Source organism: Chelonia mydas, chromosome 1, assembly GCF_015237465.2.
Source record: "Chelonia mydas isolate rCheMyd1 chromosome 1, rCheMyd1.pri.v2, whole genome shotgun sequence".
In the NCBI taxonomy this organism is placed as follows: Eukaryota; Metazoa; Chordata; order Testudines; family Cheloniidae; genus Chelonia; species Chelonia mydas.
In genome coordinates, this window is record NC_057849.1 from 44,267,310 (window position 1) to 44,284,931 (window position 17,622).

The window sequence follows — 17,622 nt, forward strand, 5'->3', positions numbered from 1 at the left end:
TCTTCTCAAAACCTTCTGAGACCATCCTCTCTAACGATTTTTGCCCCATTGGACCCTGATATTGAGGAAGAGGCCGTCTCTTTCCCCCATGTAAGTGATGTTGCCTAATGACACTTAGCCTTCTGTCTGTTTTGCATCAGTGATTTTAGAGCTACCATCATCTGTACTGAAAAATGTAAAAAGCCATACTGCTTATTGGTTTTTATCCCATAACCTTGGAGAGTTAGATCAATGGTTCCCAACTGCTGGTTCCTAATACTATTGGTACTTCCAGCTTTTCTGACCCTAGGTTCAACTTCCATATCTTAGGGCCCGATTCTGCTGTCTTTACACTGAGTAGAATCTTAATATCCAAGCCATCCTTCCAAAATTAATGGAAACACTTGCATAAGATATTATTTAATAATAAATGTGGAAGAATCAAGGCCATTGTGGTTTATATAGGGCCCAGCCCCTCTGCTAGCTGCTTCTCATGGCGTGCTTTATCCTGTATTGGAGAATGATGTGCTCCAAACCCCAGTTTTGTACTCTGTTCCCACTATGGAGAGAAGTATGTATATCTGAAATGTGAGCTGGTAGACTCTAGATCAGAGTTTCTCAAACTGTGGTCCACGAGCTCCATTCAGGTGGCTGCATATAGTTCCCACTAAGGTGCACGCCTGGGCGGCCGCACATGAAAGAATGAAGGGCCACCCACCTAATTAGTGGAGCCATGCAGGTGTGGCTCCACTAATTAGGTGCCTGGAGCCTGGAAAAGATGCACATGTAAAGTGAGGTGGTGGCCTTGGGGGGAATAGGGGGTAGGTGGGAGGGGGCAGTGGGGTGAGGTGGGGGAAATAGGTGGGAGGGACAATGGGGTGAGAAGAGGGGGTGGGGGAATTTAGGATGTGCAGGGCTGCGGCGGCCAGAGAAAGAGGCGACTTTCCCCAGCTCCAGAGCTGCAGCTGCCAGCGAGAGACCCCCCTCAGGGGCTGCAGCGGCTGGGGAAAGAGGGCACATCCATTGCATTAGAAAGGTAAGACTACGGATATTAAAATATGAGTTGTGTGCTTTTATTGTAGAACAAAAAACCATTAATTATTTTTTTAATATAGTGCTTTTATCCAAAGCACTTTACAATAGTTAGCTAACAGTACAAACAACATTTGGAAAGATCATTCAGTGGTCCGCTGAGACCCTCAGCAATTTTCAAGTGGTCCATGAAAAGAGTTTGAGAACCACTGCTCTAGATAGTACAGCTGAGGTTTCAGCTGAGTAAACTTGCAGTTGCCTGAAAAGGTTGAGTACCCTTTGATTTAAGATGTCTTTCATTAATCCTGTATTTTCAGCGGTGATTATTTAATAAAGTGCCCTGAGCCATTAAAGTTCATTTGGCAGTTGTTTTTCCCCCTCTCCAAAATCTTACTCACATGATAGAGTCTGACTTAATGTTTTATAAAGGGCTTTGCACTGGGAAACAAAAGACCCAGTTACAGGACTAACTACAAAGGACAAAACCCCAGCAAAGAAGGAAATATTGTTCATACTGTGTCAGCAGCTGCAGCTCTCACAATGCATCCTGCTGGCAGGGCCAGGGCCACAAGGTCCTATGGGCTCCCTGCAACTGTTCAACAAGGAGCCCTCCCAGTCTCATTGGCCCCGGAATTGAGGTGGGGAGTATCTGCATGTGGAACCCTGGTAACTGGGAGGTTTTAGTAACTGGGATGGGATGAGAGATTCCAGGACTGGGTCTAGGGTGACCAGATGTCCCGATTTTATAGGGACCGTCCAGATATTTGGGGCTTTTTCTTATATAGGCTCCTATTACCCCCGTCCCGATTTTTCACACTTGCTATCTGGTCACCCTAACTGGGTCTGTGGGGGAAACCCTGGAAATGGAGAGGAGGAAGCTGTGGGGGGCCCTGGTAAAGGGAGGGATTGGGGATCTGTAGAAGGGAATGTGGCGGAGATACTGACGGGGCCTGTGGCAACTCCAAGTGACTGTGGTGGTGGTATTTAAACAGGGGTTTCAGCAGAAAGGGCCCCTGGTAACTGTGCTTATGGAGGGGAGGGCAGGTGCCCCTGGTAGAGCTGTGTTGTGTGTTTGTGGAAGAGGTAGGGGCCCTGGTAACTGGGGGGGGAGTCCCTTGAAACTCTGCGTGTGGGGGAAAGTGGGGGTGGCTCTTGTAGCTGTGTGTGTGGCGGGGGGAACTGGTAACTGTGGAAGCAGCCCCAGTAACGGGGAGTGTGGGGGGAGGTGAGAAGGGCTGGTAACTGTGTGTGTGTGGGGGGGGGGGCGAGAGGGGGGATGGTCCTGGCAACCTAGGGCTGGGGATTGGTAACTTTATGTGTGTGTGGGGAGCAGCTCTGGCGACTGGGGGGCTGGTAACTGTGCGGGGGGGGTGCTGTGTTTGTGGTGATGAGAGGTCCTGGTAACTGTGCGGGGGGGGGGGGGGGGGCGCTAACTGTGTGTGGGGGTAAGGGTGGGGAGAAGAACGGATTGCGCTGGGATCCCGCAGGGGGGCGCCCGCCTCTGTGCACCAGGAGTCCTCCTCCCCGTTCCCGCAGGGTCCACTCCCTAGGCAGGTCACTCAGGGCTCCCTGCTGGGGACAGTTGAGTGACAGGCAGCCTCTCTCTCTCTCCCCCCCCCCCCGCAGTCTTCGGCTTCCCCATTGGTCACGGCGCACGCCAATCATTTTGTGTACGTGCGAATTCTGAGTCCCATTGGTGGACCTTGCCCCGCCCCCTCGGCTTGGGGGTGAGTGGGCGTGTCTTGGGGCGGGCCGCCAGTGGTGGGGGTCTCGGACACGGGGCAAGACAAGAGAAGTCCTTCGCACGGCGGTTGCCTACAGAGGCGGGTGAGGGCCCGGCGCGAGGTGAGTGCGGGTGGCGCGCGCACCGGCCGGGGGCACGGCGACCCAGAACGCGCATCCTTTGCGGCGGGTACTGGGGGTTGTCATGAGCGGCCCCCCCCGCAGTGAGCGACCAGCTGCCGCCGAGGGAGACTCCGCAAGGGGTGGCGGGTTCGCTGCGGCCCCGCCCCGCCAGCCCGGGGAGATAATCCCCCTCATCCCCCTGCTGGCCCCCGGCCTCCTGCCGGACCCGCGCCCCTCCCTCCCGGAGGGGGTGGGGCTGTGAGGGGCGCTCTCCCCCTCTTCTCCCCCTCCCCCGATGCTGCTGGTGTCCGGCCCGCTGAGCGGCGAGGGCTGTGGGGAGAGCGGAGCTGGATCCCGGGCTCCGGCTGGGGGAAAGGGGGACCCCGGCCCCACGCTTCGCCTCCGCCCCGGAGTCCCTGTGAGCCCGGCCTGCGGAGACCCGGGCCGGCGCCCCCGCAAGGACTGGAGGGGGTATGTGTGTGTGTGGGGGGGGTGGAGAATAGTGTCAACCCCCATCCCGGCCGCTCTCGCGCGCTGAACGCCTCCCCAGCCGCTAGCCCGCAGCCGTGCCGGGTGCCCCTCGCTGCGGCCGGGGCTCGTGAATCTGCGCCCCCGGAGGTGCTGCCCATTGCCCGCTGGCTCCCTTCACGCTTGTTATTTCTGAGTTTTAAAAACAGGTTTTATTTCCTAAAATGCGCATTTGAGATGTCCGCAAACTGCCCCTCCAGACTTCTCAAAAGCGACCTGTGGCTTTATCGGAGCAGCTGGTTTTTAGAAATCTGTTTGTTTCTTTTTTGTGTGGGAGGAAGTGTGGTTTAGTGGTGAGAGTACAAAAGGCTCGTTTGGCTTCTGATTTCTTTCTCTGCCACCAGCTTACTATATGTCTTTGGCTTATTTACTTAAGTCCCTTTGAAGTTAGTGGTAATACTTAACAGGAATCTAATTTGTCCCTTAAAGACACACTGATGTCTTGAATTCTAGGCAGTTTAAAACCAGTTTGAATATTCCTTCTGTCAGCTTTTGTGGTTTTGCAGTTGCATTTCCCTTTTAAAAAATACTTTTCTCTTTGTGCCTTGCTGTGTGAAAGATCTATTCAAAATTTTGGGAGACAAATTGACCATGCAGGAGGGCTGTGAGCTCAATATACCCAGCGTATCAAATGCACAAAATAAACTGAAAAAATAGAGGAATACTTTTTCCTCTCATTTTTCACATACAGTAGTGGTAGTAGGTGTTACTTGTAACAAAAGTAGTTTAAAAACTTTCACAGAAGTTGTGATTTAAAAAAAGAAGTTGAATATTTCTAAAAATAGCAGTGTGGATGTTGGGGCTGGCTCCAACTGAGACTTGGGGCTGGTCTATTCTGCAGTGTAAGTCAATGTAATTTACGTCACTCATGGGTGTGAAAGAGATATCCCGCCCCCCAAGTGATGCAAGTTACATCGACTGAAGCGCTGTCCACACCGTCGCTATGTAGGTGGGAGATGCTCTCCCGCTGACCTAGCTTCTGCCTCTGTGGAGATGGAGTAATTATGCTGACGGGAGAGCGCTGTCCTGTTGGTATAGCTAGTCTCCACCAGATGTGCTGCAGCTGAGCAGTTGCATCCGTGCAGCTGGGCCAATGTAGTGCTGTAGTGTAGACTTGCCCTTATTAGATATCTGAGTGCAGACCCCTGGAGTCTGGTGGGCTTGAGAGCCCAAGCTACCACCGGAGCCGGAACATCCACGCTGCTATTTTTAGCATGGTATCTCAAGCCCCATTAGTGCCAGTTTGTCTACTGCTCTGAGCAGCTTGATCCCATTGTAGTATAGACATACTCTCTGTGCATCAGTTTCTCCATCTGTGAAATGGGGCTAATGCTTAACTACAATAATGTTGGACATAGCATAAGATTCCTGGGTAGAAGTGCTGTGTAAGTATTTCAGTTCTGCACTGAAAAATTATTAGTTGATTTAATAAAATAGCCTTTTGATTGTGTTTTTCTTGTTCATATATGTTGCATAAGGTTAGCTTCCAAATATTATTGCACTGTGATTCCTCTGATTTTTTTTTAAAACAATTTTGTGATCCTGCAAGCTGTGAAGCACATGCATAAGATACTATGGATAACAACTGCTGTCAACAGCCCTGTTTCTCCGGCACAATAGGATTGTCTACTCCAAGGATAGACTTTTCTGTGCAGGACATGTGGCTTTCCTCGAGGGTGGTTCCAGAACTGTAGAATGAAATCATTCAGCATCTGAGACCAACTGCAAACTTCACCACCTTCTGCTCCAAGTGCAAAGCACTCTTGCTCAACCTTGCCTTTATTAATATAAACACATGATACATGTAAGCATAGTGTTTAATATATTAAATAATACATAATCCTCACACAATTTTCCACTACGGGGAGAAAGAAGGAAGAACTACATGCGACAGATGCTAGTCATGTTGCTTAATACACTTCTGGATGACACTCATGCTGTGTTTAGGAGGGCAGTATAAGTACCTCAGTAGAATAGACTCTTCTGAGGAGACTTTAAAAGGAACTAATGGTAGTTAGGCACCTAATTCCCATTGACAGTCAGTGAGAGTTAGGTACCTAACTGTTGCCTGTGTCTTTGAAAATCTTCCCTTTTAAGTTTAGGGCTTCTGCTCTGAGAGCCTGATCTTGCTCTAATTTAAGTTAATGGGTGTAGGATAGTGAGTGCACTGATTCCCTGAGCTATTGGTAGGGATTTAAAAAAAAGTTGTGTAGTGCATACAGTCAGATCTCTGTTTGGTTCTGAATCCTCCTACAGTATGCTTTCCCAAATCTCCCTCTCCTGCTTGTGGGAAGGGGTGGGCAAGAAGTGTTTTTGTAGTTCTGGCTAGTACTCTGCTCTTGCAGTAGTGTCTCTGCGTGGTGTCTACGTACCACCGTGCTGTATGCTAAAACAGGTTGCGTAGTACTTCATTTTTGTTTGTTTTTTAACAGGCTACATTAATCCGTATTTCACAATATAGTGCCCATCAAGTTTTTGAAAATGGTAGCACCCCTGGTATGGACAGAGTGAACGTAGTTCAATATCTTGTGCAGCCAATTCACAGCTATTGTAAGTGGTGAGTTACACCACGTATGCTAGTAATATATTATATTTTGTGTGTTCAGCATGCTTTGCTACAGTGATGTTGAGCTCTGTTGATCCTCTCAATGCCAGCAGGACATCCTTCACGAGAAGTAGGAAATCTGGGGCTCATTGTTTTAATTGATATATCTGACATCTAGTAGTAGTCTTAAGTTTAGGGATCTGGATACATTCTCTCTGTTTAGAGAGATCAGTATATGAATGTGCGTTTTCCAGACAATTGCTTTCATTTATCTTATATATATATATATTGTGGTGGTGCTTGGAGGGCTCCATTGTGTGAGGAACTGGACAAGCACAGAGCAAGAGGCAGTCCCTGCCCCCAAAGAATTTACCATCTAACTTGGTTAGGGGAACCAAAAGTGGTAGAAGTGGAATATTGTTACCCCCATTTTACAGACAGGGAACTGAGGCATAGAGAGTGCACCCATAATCATACAGGAAGCCTGTGTCAGTGCTAGGAATTGAACCCAGATATAGAATCAAAGAAGATTAGGGTTGGAAGAGACCTTAGGAGGTCATCTAATCCAACCTCCTGCTCAAAGCAGGACCATGAGTCTTAGGGCTTATCTACACAGAGTGGCAATGGGAGTGCATTTGAGAAATCACACCATGTTGCACATTAACTGGTCTATGTACTGTTGATGTACACTAAAAGTTCCCCACTTCCTTTTAAGGATGCTAGGAAACATTTAGGGTGCATCAGCAGGGTCTTGGATCAGTTAATGTACAACATGTTAGTGGGCTTTAGAAATCACACTCTTGTAGTGGTGTATTACCCCACTGTGTAGACAAACAGTTCAGTGTTGTAGCCATTCTTTCACTTCTTATCCCTAGAAAACTGAGTTGATGCTTGGGAGCAGTAATGAAAATATTGTCTGAAACTGCATCACATCCACTTGCTTATCTGTTTTTTTAATTTGTGCACAGATTTTTTTTTTCACATCTTCATTAGAAACTGCCAAATTTATAATTTGGAAACTAACCCATAGTGTGATTATTGACACTGGTAGCACAGTAGTCTATTTTTAACAGAAAAATGGATTTGATTTCTCAGAGCACAAGAAACTGTTTTTTGTTGTTGCTAGTGTCAACTGTCTCCTTTATTCTCCCCAAACAAACCAACCCCCAAAACAAAAACAAACAAAAAGACCCAGAAAACATCAGTGAAAGAGACTAAAGATGAGAAATTTCAGCCAAAGACAGTAAGTTAAGGATCAAAATGGAAGTCTGTGGAATGGTTCTTTTAAGTTATTTGCTGTTATAACGGCTGTGATATGTGACATTCTTGCAGAGGAAACAGAATAATTTTGCAAATTTGATTTCTTCAAACTATTGATTAAAGTTATATTAAAGTACTAACTATTTTTAAATAGGTGAATGTTAACTGAATATGTTCTCCTTTGAAATGCTACCAAACAATAAATCCCAGTGCTTGTCAGTAAACCCTTAAACTGACACCATATTTAATTTTACCCATTTCACAAATCAGACTGGCTTTAACCTAAACTTAATGTTACTTAAATTTAGGTATGACTAAATACAAAATACTGGTAAGGGTCTAGATTCATCTTTTTCAAAAATCTTTAATTTCCACTTCATGGAAGTGTTTAGCTTTCTCAATACTATGCGGACTCTCCTCTGCTGATATATAGATATAGATATACACCTTTTATGAGTGGGAGCTGATATATATTTCCTTGGGAGACTAGGAAAAAAACTCAGGGTAGATAAGGTTTCTGATCCAGTGTTCTGGAATGGGGAGGGTATGAAAAACCCGACCTCTGACTGTCCCTCGGTTACTGTCTATTTGCCAACTTTGGAGGTTATGGTCTACAGTTCTTTCCTACGTTAACCTTAACTGTTAGTGTTCTTTTCCCCCTGTCAAGGTTCCTTCCCCACTCGAACTCTAGGGTACAGATGTGGGGACCTGCATGAAAGACCCCCTAAGCTTATTCTTACTAGCTGATATATATATCAGCTCCCACTCATAAAAGGTGTGTACTATCAGAATAAGGGTCTTGGAATAATTTGAATGTTAATATGAGGTTAAGAATAGCTGTGTTAATTCCAGCAACACTTATAGGCCACACATATTGAAAACATTTTTCTTTCTGCATATTTATGATGATCTTTATTGGACTTATATGACTAGGCATAACTTGGAAAAGTAATAATCTTTGTTTTAAATTATGTATTTTAAGGTGGCAAGATATTAAGGATTGCTTACTAAGTTATTATTTTAGGTCAGATTCATTTAAGTTTTAGCACGACACACGTGAACTATTAAGCCTAAAATACAAGGTATGTAATTTACATATTGCCAAAGTAATTGTTTTAAAAAATTAGTGGCTTTTTTGTGAGTACTGATAGTCAGACATATGTAGGAGAACAACTTTCTTTACAAGGCTGTGGAGTGTTTTATGTTTGCTAGGATCTTAGTTGTATGTAGAACTACCTGAAAGAACTTAAACAGAATGCTGATGCTTCAGAATGGGCTTTGTATGAAATTGGCTAAGCATTAGCTTCACATTTTGTCTTGAAGTTGGACAGCATACAAATAGTTTCTTTATAGTTTGTTGATTAATACTGATTCTGCAGATATTTGGAGATTTTTTTAACTTTTAAGATTTTGTTAAATATGATGTGACGTCTGAAACAAATGCTGGTAATTGGGAGAGAGCGTATTTACAGATGCAGAAAGTATCATTGACATCTGTTCTGAGTTCATACTCTGCAGACATCACTGTTGATTTAAAAAAAAAAAGTAATTTATGCTGTGCCAACTCTCATAACTTCTATTAATACATCATAAACAGAGTTTTAGAATGACTTATGTTCATTTCTCCACAGTGCAAGTATGCAACAAAATTCCTAAAGGTTGCCCAAAGAATAACATTTGCGCTTAATATAGTCGTTTTCTCTATGTATCCATATAAAATGAACTTCCATCTAACTGGATAGTAGCTGAAAGTTTTCCTTCATGACATTACCTTCTTCAAATCCTCACTGTAGGAGTCTTCTGTCTAACGTGAACTGTAGAATTATTTAGAATAGAAAAACCGTTGGTGGACATTCATGCATAATATCCCTTAGGTTGAGTCTACGTTGTGCTTTTTCATAACCTCCCATGATTGTAATAGGTCACTGTCATCTAGACCTGTTCATAACAGTAAAAATGCCAGTAACTGATCTACAGTAGTTCTTCCACCATTGCTAACCCTGATGGAGCTATAGCAACAGTAGGAGACTAGGAAAAAAACTCAGGGTAGATAAGGTTTCTGATCCAGTGTTCTGGAATGGGGAGGGTATGAAAAACCCGACCTCTGACTGTCCCTCGGTTACTGTCTATTTGCCAACTTTGGAGGTTATGGTCTACAGTTCTTTCCTACGTTAACCTTAATAACTGTTAGTGTTCTTTTCCCCCTGTCAGGGTTCCTTCCCCGCTCGAACTCTAGGGTACAGATGTGGGGACCTGCATGAAAGACCCCCTAAGCTTATTCTTACTAGCTTAGGTTAAAAACTCCCCCAAGGTACAAACTTTGCCTTGTCCTTGAACAGTGTGCTGCCACCACCAAGCGTTTTAAACAAAGAACAGGGAAAGAGACCACTTGCGACGTCTTCCCCCAAAATATCCCCCCAAAGACCTACTCCCCCTTTCCTGGGGAAGGCTTGATGATAATCCTCACCAATTGGTACAGGTGAATACCGACCCAAACCCTTGGATCTTAAGAACAATGAAAAAGCAATCAGGTTCTTAAAAGAAGAATTTTAATTAAAGAAAAGGTAGAAGAATCACCTCTGTAAAATCAGGATGGTAAATACCTTACAGGGTAATCCGATTCAAAACATCGAGAATCCCTCTGGGCAAAACCTTAAGTTACAAAAAGACACAAAAACAGGAATATACATTCCCTCCAGCACAGCTTATTTTACCAGCCATTAAACAAAAGAAAATCTAACGCATTTTCTAGCTAGATTACTTACTAAGTTTACAGGAGTTGTAAGGCTGCATTCCTGATCTGTTCCTGGCAAAAGCATCACACAGACAGAACCCTTTGTTTCCCCCCCTCCAGATTTGAAAGTCTCTTGTCCCCTCATTGGTTATTTTGGGTCAGGTGCCAGCGAGGTTACCTTAGCTTCTTAACCCTTTACAGGTGAAAGAGTTTTGCCTCTGGCCAGGAGGGATTTTATAGTTCTGTATACAGAAAGGTGGTTACCCTTCCCTTTATATTTATGACACCCCCCCCCCCATTGGTCGTGGCTATAACTTCTGTAATGATGAGTTCTGAGAACAGAATTTGAGGTTCCTCCTTCTTTATATCTGGCCCCACTAAAGTGCCTATTGCCAAACAGGTGTTTTGCCCATTGCAAAACACATCTTAAATTTCTGGCTGAAGGGGGTTCTTTAAAAGGGTGCGTCCCCTTTGTGGCATTTACACCAAAGTGTCAGTGAGAAATGAGCCACAGGCTAATGGCGTTATTCATGAAGGAGGCCGTGGCAGGGACTCAGAGACCAGATCAGAGTTCTCTTTTCAGGGTGTCCTCAATCTAGAGTGGTCATTCTTTAATCCTTTGGGAACAGAGACAAGATTTGACCTCTTTTGAGTAGAGCAGCAGAGTTTTCTGGAGGATTTGAATACTGCTTGGATCTACCCAAGGTGGTTGTGCCTAAGAAGAAATAGAAGAATGGGCATTTGGATGGACAGGACATTTTTCTTGGTTCTCCCTCCCCACCCCCCATCACTTCTGTCTCGTCAGGATACAAGTCATTTTGCTAGTGCAGACTGGCTTTTATAGCTTGTCTACATCAGTCCAGGTTCCTTGCACATATTTCAAGAGACCTTCTCTCAGTTTTTTAGAACACATTTTCTTAGATTATTGCTTCTGGGGGAATTCTGTGCCACTGTGTGTGTGCATAATTAATGAGCCCTGCATATTTTTAGTTTTTATGCAGAAAAAAGCTTCTGCCAAAATGTTGCTGCAGTTCTGCCTTTTGCCCACCAGAGGGCACTGTGGCAATTGAACAAAGCAGCAGCTCCTCCCCAGCAAGGGAAGAGAAAGAGCCTGCCTTCTTCACAGCGAGCCAGGTCAGGAGATGGACTATGGGGAGACCAATAGCTTAGGGTGCTGGGTGGTCAGACAGGCTCATAAGGGCTAGTGGAGGGGGACAGACTGGGGCAGGGCCTGAATGAGAGTGGAGGCACAGGGCCACGGGGGCAGGGAGTGCAAGGCCACATGGTGATGGGGGAGGGGATGCAGAGCTACATAGGGATGGGGTGGCTGGGTGGGGGCACAGAGGCACAGGGGCAGGGGGTACAGGGACCGGGGAGTGGCTGGGTGGGGTCAAAGAGCCACATCGGGATGGGAGAAGGGGTACAGAGGCACATGGGAATGGAAGAGGGGGTGCAGGGCCATATGAGGTGGAGGGACACGTGGACAGGGGGGTTCAAGGACACATGATGGTGAAGGAACACATAGGGGCAGGCAGGTGTGCCTGAATAAATGGGAGAGGCTAGGGGTCAGCCAGGGTCTGCATGGGAGGAACTCCCCAACAATCGCTTCTCTCCCCCCCCCACCCCCAAACCAAAAAACAAAACCAGCAACCCAGCCTGTTCCTTACTTTTCCCACCCATACCCAATAACCTTCCAAGTTCACACCCAGGCTCCTTCCCAGCAATTTACTTCCCTCTCCCTCAGCTCGTCCGTTACCCCTGACTTCCTGAAGCCTTTTTACTGCTTCTGAGGGGTGTGGAAAATATGGTTCTGTGTTATAGTTTAAATGAATTATTACTCAGAGTTCTGTATTATTATGCCTGGTAAGGAATCTATTTGTCAAAAAACATTTCCTGAATCTTTTTGTTGTCTGTATTGTTACAGACATACTTGCTGACAGGTATTTTGAAATAAATGACCAACAGTAATTGAAACTCGCGTTGTTTTGACAAATTTTTTTTGCAGAATTTTAAGTGTGCAGAATTTTTAATTTTTTGTTTCAGAATTTTAATTTTTTTGGCACTGAATTCCCCCAGGAGTAAATTATGCAAATGAGTGGTGGCTATCTTTTTATGACTTGGTGATATTTTCTAGTTGGCATGGATGCATTAACTAGCAGGCAAAAACTGAAAAACAGTCTGGGTTATACTACTACAGTAACTACATTAGTAATGAAAAAGCAACCAGTGTAGTAAGGCCAACTTTTTGTAATCTGTGTTACAGATCAAGTTGTGTATCTGACTTGAGGGCTGCTTCTTTTTTGTTTTGTTTTTTGTTCCACCTTACTGGTTACTTTTTATAATGTTGCGAAACTTATTTTTCCTTTAGGTATTATAAGTTCCTGTTCTTTCCTGGAATGCATAAATGACACAAAACCCCATGTATCAAATCTGGATTTGTCAAAGTAAAGTAATTTTTCCTCTTTGTCCACATCCAGATAGACTCTTTGACACCACAGTATTTGGCAGTGACTGAAATATATAGAGAAAGTGCATACAACACGTGCCTTATGTTTTGCTTATTTTTTTTGTATAAAGAATGAGTGTAAATATTTCAAAAATGTTTACTTTCAGTTTATTGCCTTTAAAGAGAGATTATCAACTGAAAATGTAATTAATATTAGGGAGGCGTACTCTCAGCTCTGTAGTAAAGGTTCCGTTGAATTTTGCACTCAAAGTAGGGGTTCAGTCACTTTGTGTGAAAAATAGTTTGCTCCCCAAAATTGCAGCAACCTACTCTTTGAATATAGAATGAGTTTTCTCAGAATGTAGAAGTAAACCTGTGTAAGTTGCAGTTACTTTTTAAAAAATGAACGCTTTAAGAAATATAGCATCCTGAATCAGACTTTTTTGGTTGTTTTCCCCCAGTGATCCCAGTTCAGGTGGTGTTTACACACAAATTGGCAGAACTAAATCTGCAATTGTGATTTATGTATATCAATTTTGTGGTCTCAAACTGATTTTTAAAGATTGCATATTAGATTGCTGCATATTTACCCCCCCCCCCCCCCTTCATGGTATCATATAGGGCAGAGTTGTGAATAGTTAGGGCAACCAAACAATCATTTGTAATATGTTTTGTCTGTGGATGTATGCTTTTTTTTTAAAAAAAGTAAAAACAATGTTTTCAGCTGAGTCTTCTATCAGTTCTTGTTTTCTCTCCCCTGCTTGCCTATCGAAAGGACCCACATAAATGGGGAACTCCTTGAGAGTGTGCATGGAAAACAGTGGAAGTGATATTAAATGCACAACGTAAACAAACTGAAAAATAGTTTTTCTCTAATCTTATCTAGTATTTTTCTGTTACTTGTGGCTTCAGTGGGTAAAATATTTCAGACAATTGTAACTTATAATTTAAGGGACTGCTAAACTTAAAGTTGTGTAAAGTAAAATTTTTCTATATTCTTTACGGTATTTAGTTTTTTACTTTTCTACCTTGCAACTGTCTTCTTCGACCAGCTCTTCCTCATATCTAGAAGTTACGAGTCATTCTTTGACAATATTGTCATGTGTCTCTTGCCTGGCTCAGCTGTGAGCACATACAATACTCAAATAGCTCTTGGGCCATATACATTTCAAAATCATTTCATGTGATTGTGCCACATTTTCATTTTCAGCTATTTAAAAAGCTGCCTCACCCCTAATGATTTCTGTTGACAAAGAAAGCAAGAACAGGAGACTGGATGGATTGGGTTTTTATTAATGGGATATAGGGATTGACTTCACTGCATTGTTAGCTTGAGTTTGTATACTCAACTAGCTTGAGTGGAGTACCTCTAGTTTGAGTAAGCTCAGCCACATTGCAAAGGGTAACTCAAGCCATCTTGGAGTTACTGAATGCACACTATCCCAGTATTGACTTGAGTGGAGGTGCTTGCCTCCTGGGACCATATCGCTTGGATTTGAAACATTGCACTGTTCCAAGCTGCTCCTTCCAGACTTCTGTGTTGTATTTAGGAGAAACTTTTTTGTTCATTCTGGGCACATGGGTGGACGTGGTATTTGCCTGGCAATTTATTAGAGTTGCTTGTGGTCTGCATTCTGGTTGGAAGCCATGGATACCATTCTAAATAATGATGTTTATGAAATGCTGACATTAATACCACTGACATTTTGGGCTGGGAAACTGAGTAAAGGTTATGAGATATGGTAGAGGGCCACTAGGAAGCAGCTTCTCATGCTGAGAAGGTGGCAACATAATTTCCTCAGGAGATCATGCAAGCGGCTTGCAGACACAATGGAGCAAGTATTGCAGGCTTTTATAGCTGTGCCATGTCCTTCTTCCAGTGGTTCCCAAACTTTTCAGGGTCGCGCCCCTCCCCCTGGAGCTGGGTGTAGGACTGTGGCTCCGGGCGGGGCTGGGGGGACATGGACGGGGCAAGGGCGCTGAGGCTGGGGCCGCAGCCCCCTGGAGGTGGGGCCAGTGGCAGGGCCCTAGGTGGGAACAGGGCCTGGAGTGGGGTCCCAGTTGGGGGTGGGGTGGCACTCTCCGCCCCTTGTGGGGGCTGGCCCAGGCCCCCCTGCGCCCCCTGAACGTTTCTCCATGCCCCACATTTTGTGGATCTCTGCCCTATTCAGACTGGTAGTTTTGGACTAAGAACAGCAATGGACCCAGAATTTCCACATGAGGAAAGGTACCTTCTTGGAACTGCAATGAGCTTTTCCCAGCCATTTGGTGCTAGGACATGCAGTTCAGTTCAGAAGCTTTTGCCATCTGGAAGTTGTCTACCTCAGACAGTTACAGGGCAATGACTAATGACTTTGGTATTGGCAAGGAAACAGTCGGTGTTGTGGTGATAGAAATAACTATGGTTCACCGATGGGTAGATAAGATTACTAATATCCTTGACATACAGTAGCAGGCTTTGAATGCATGGGCATTCTGGCTTGTGCTGGAGCCATTAATGGCATACATGCCCATTATTTGCCCTCCCTCCCTCCCCCCACTCTCCTCTCCTTCCCCTGCCCACAAGGGTGCCTGTGATTGTCAACTGCAAAGGGTACTACTCCATTGTTTTGCAGGCCTTGGTGGAGGGATATTCAGTATAATTTTTTGGGATTCATGGCAGAGTGCCATGGTATTTTGGGTATACCAGGGTATTCTGAAGATCAGAGCTTTTTGAATTGGGACAAACTGGAATTTACGGTTAAAATGGATGTCAGTGGGGTGTCTGTGCCTGCTGTTTTTTGAGACCCAGCCTACTCTCTACTGCCTTGGCTCATTAAACTGTACCTTGACATGAGAGCGCCTGGCAGAAGAAGGTTCAGTCACACCCTGTGCAGGATGATTGTGGCTGACTGAATGCCAGATGGTGTTGCCTACAGAACTGATTGGACTTCAGTGGCATCTATAATGCCATTCATGTCAATGGGGCATGTTGTGCTTTGGGGGGGGATACTTTGGCCCAGTCTGAGGAGATGATTGTGCTTCTTTACAGACTTCTTGCAAGTGGCCAGAGTGTGCTCTAACTGATGTTAGATGTAGGCTTGGCGGGAGAAATGGAGGAATGGGAAAATGAGATTGATATTGAGCAGTAATCTGCTCGGTGTACCTCTGTAGGAAAACAACCTATGCATGTATTGTGAAGATGATTGTGCAATAAAGTATTTGTTGTGAAGTTCCTCTCCCTCTCTGTTGCTGTCCAAGTACTCTTTCAAAGGGATTGAATAAAGAGAATGTGATCAAAGTGAATAATATGAGCAGTCCAGCTGTCTTAACAAGGTGCTCTGCACATAATGTGGTAGATGCACAAGGTGTACAATACAGTATCACATGTATGGGAAGTGCATATGGTTAGGGTACCTATCATCACTCCATTGTGCCTGCAAGAGGTGGGTGCATTGGGTAAAGCTGTTGATGGTCATTTCCATCTAGGGACTGGTTAACTGCCTCACCTAGAGGTAACCGGCTGCAGGCCATGGTAGGCTGAAGGGGAGTTCATAACAGCAGGTTATGCAGGTGGTATGTTGTTCTGGTACTTGCTGACCATGATGCCCAGCATGCACTCAAGCTGCTGGCGCACCTCATGCTGCTGCTGACAGTTCTGCTGACTCATGGCACAGTCATGGGCAATATACTTGGCCACCCTCTGCAGCATTCTCTCAGCTTCAACCTGGGATTGCCATTCCTGCTCCAGCATGTCTTTCAGAAGCTTGAACCTTCTGCCAAAGTGCCTGCAGATCTCCACATGTCCTCTTCCTTCTGCTTCTGAGGTTCTGGACTGAAATTCTTCACTTTGTAGTTGCTCTATTCCAAGGTTCCTGTCCATCCTAACAAAGACAAGTGTTTTAAATTTATTAACCCACCCTATCCCCTACCAAAAAATGGTTTAAAGAGCATGCATGAGTAGTGCGGGAGGCCTGGGACACCAGAACAATAGTAATGATGCTCCTAGCACTATTTCATGCTGTGGTGGCATTGGAAGATGTTACTTGCTTGAGTTTCTTCAGTGGAAATAAGGGGAGGAGAGAAGTTTCCCTCCTGAGGCCTGGAATAACCATCCATCTGTGTCCTGGACCTGCTCTGTCATCTCTTGACTGAGGAGCGAATTAATGACTGGCAGGGAATGGTGAGCTCCAAGGGAGGATGTGGAAAGTTTACCATGCCTAGAAACTTCAAAGACCATTTGGAAACCCTCTTCATAGATTGATAGATTCTAAGCCCAGAAGTGACCATTGTTGTTAGCCAGTCTGACCTGTATAGCACAGGGCATAGAACTTCCCCCAAATAATTCCTAGACTACATCTTTTAGAAAAAATATGGAATCTTGATTTAAAATTGTTAATGACGGAGAATCTGCCACAGTAAATTATTCCGATGGCTAATTATTCATTGTTAAATTCAGTCTGGAAATAAGGTGTAAATGTATTTAGCTTCAACGGTCAGCCTTTGGTTCATGTTATACCTTTCCTCTGTTAGATTGAAGAGCCATTATCAAATATTTATTCCCCATGTAGGTAATTATAGACTGTAATCAAGTCACCCCTTAAACTTCTCTTTGTTAAGCTAAACAAATTGTGGTCCTTGAGTCTCATTATCATGTTTTCTGATCTTTTAATCGTTCTCGTGGCTCCTCTCTGAACCCTCTCCAACTTATCAACATCTGACTTGAATTGTAGGCACCAGAACTGGATGTGGTATTCCAGCACCAGTGCCAAACACAGAGGTAAAATAACCTCTCTGCTCCTACTTAAGGTTCCCTGTTTCTGAATCCAAGGATTGCAATAGCTCTTTTGGTCATAGTAGGAGCTCATGTTCAGCTGTTTATCCACCACAACCGCCAAATCTTTTCCAGTGTCAGTGCTTGCCAGAATAGAGTCCCCCATCATGTATGTATGGCCTCATGTGGTGGGAAGAATGCCTCAACAGCCCAACACTCTGGCATTTAATTTCAGAAAGGGGAACTATGCAAAAATGAGGAGGTTAGTTAAACAGAAATTAAAAGGTACAGTGACTAGAGTGAAATCCCTGCAAGCTGCATGGACACTTTTCAAAGACACCATAATAGAGGCTCAACTTAAATGTATACCCCAAATTTAAAAAACACAGTAAAAGAACTAAAAAAGAGCCACTTGGCTTAACAACGATGTAAAGGAAGCAGTGAGAGATAAAAAGGCATCTTTTAAAAAGTGGAAGTCAGATCCTAGTGAGATAAATAGA

The 17,622-nt window shown here is 44.5% G+C and overlaps 1 protein-coding gene across 7 annotated transcripts in view; it reads left to right on the forward strand.

The window, feature by feature from the left end:
* Positions 1-2,717: 2,717 nt before the first annotated feature.
* Positions 2,718-17,622, forward strand: part of WASF3 (WASP family member 3) — a 138,483-nt gene continuing 123,578 nt past the window's right edge. Inside the window, exon 1 of one of the 7 annotated variants that reach the window (XM_043531074.1) lies at positions 2,718-2,856. The gene's annotated coding sequence lies outside the window, so the exon portion shown is untranslated. The remainder of the gene's footprint in view (positions 2,857-17,622) is intronic. The other 6 variants (XM_037891455.2, XM_037891427.2, XM_043531068.1 and 3 more) reach the window with 6 other exon arrangements.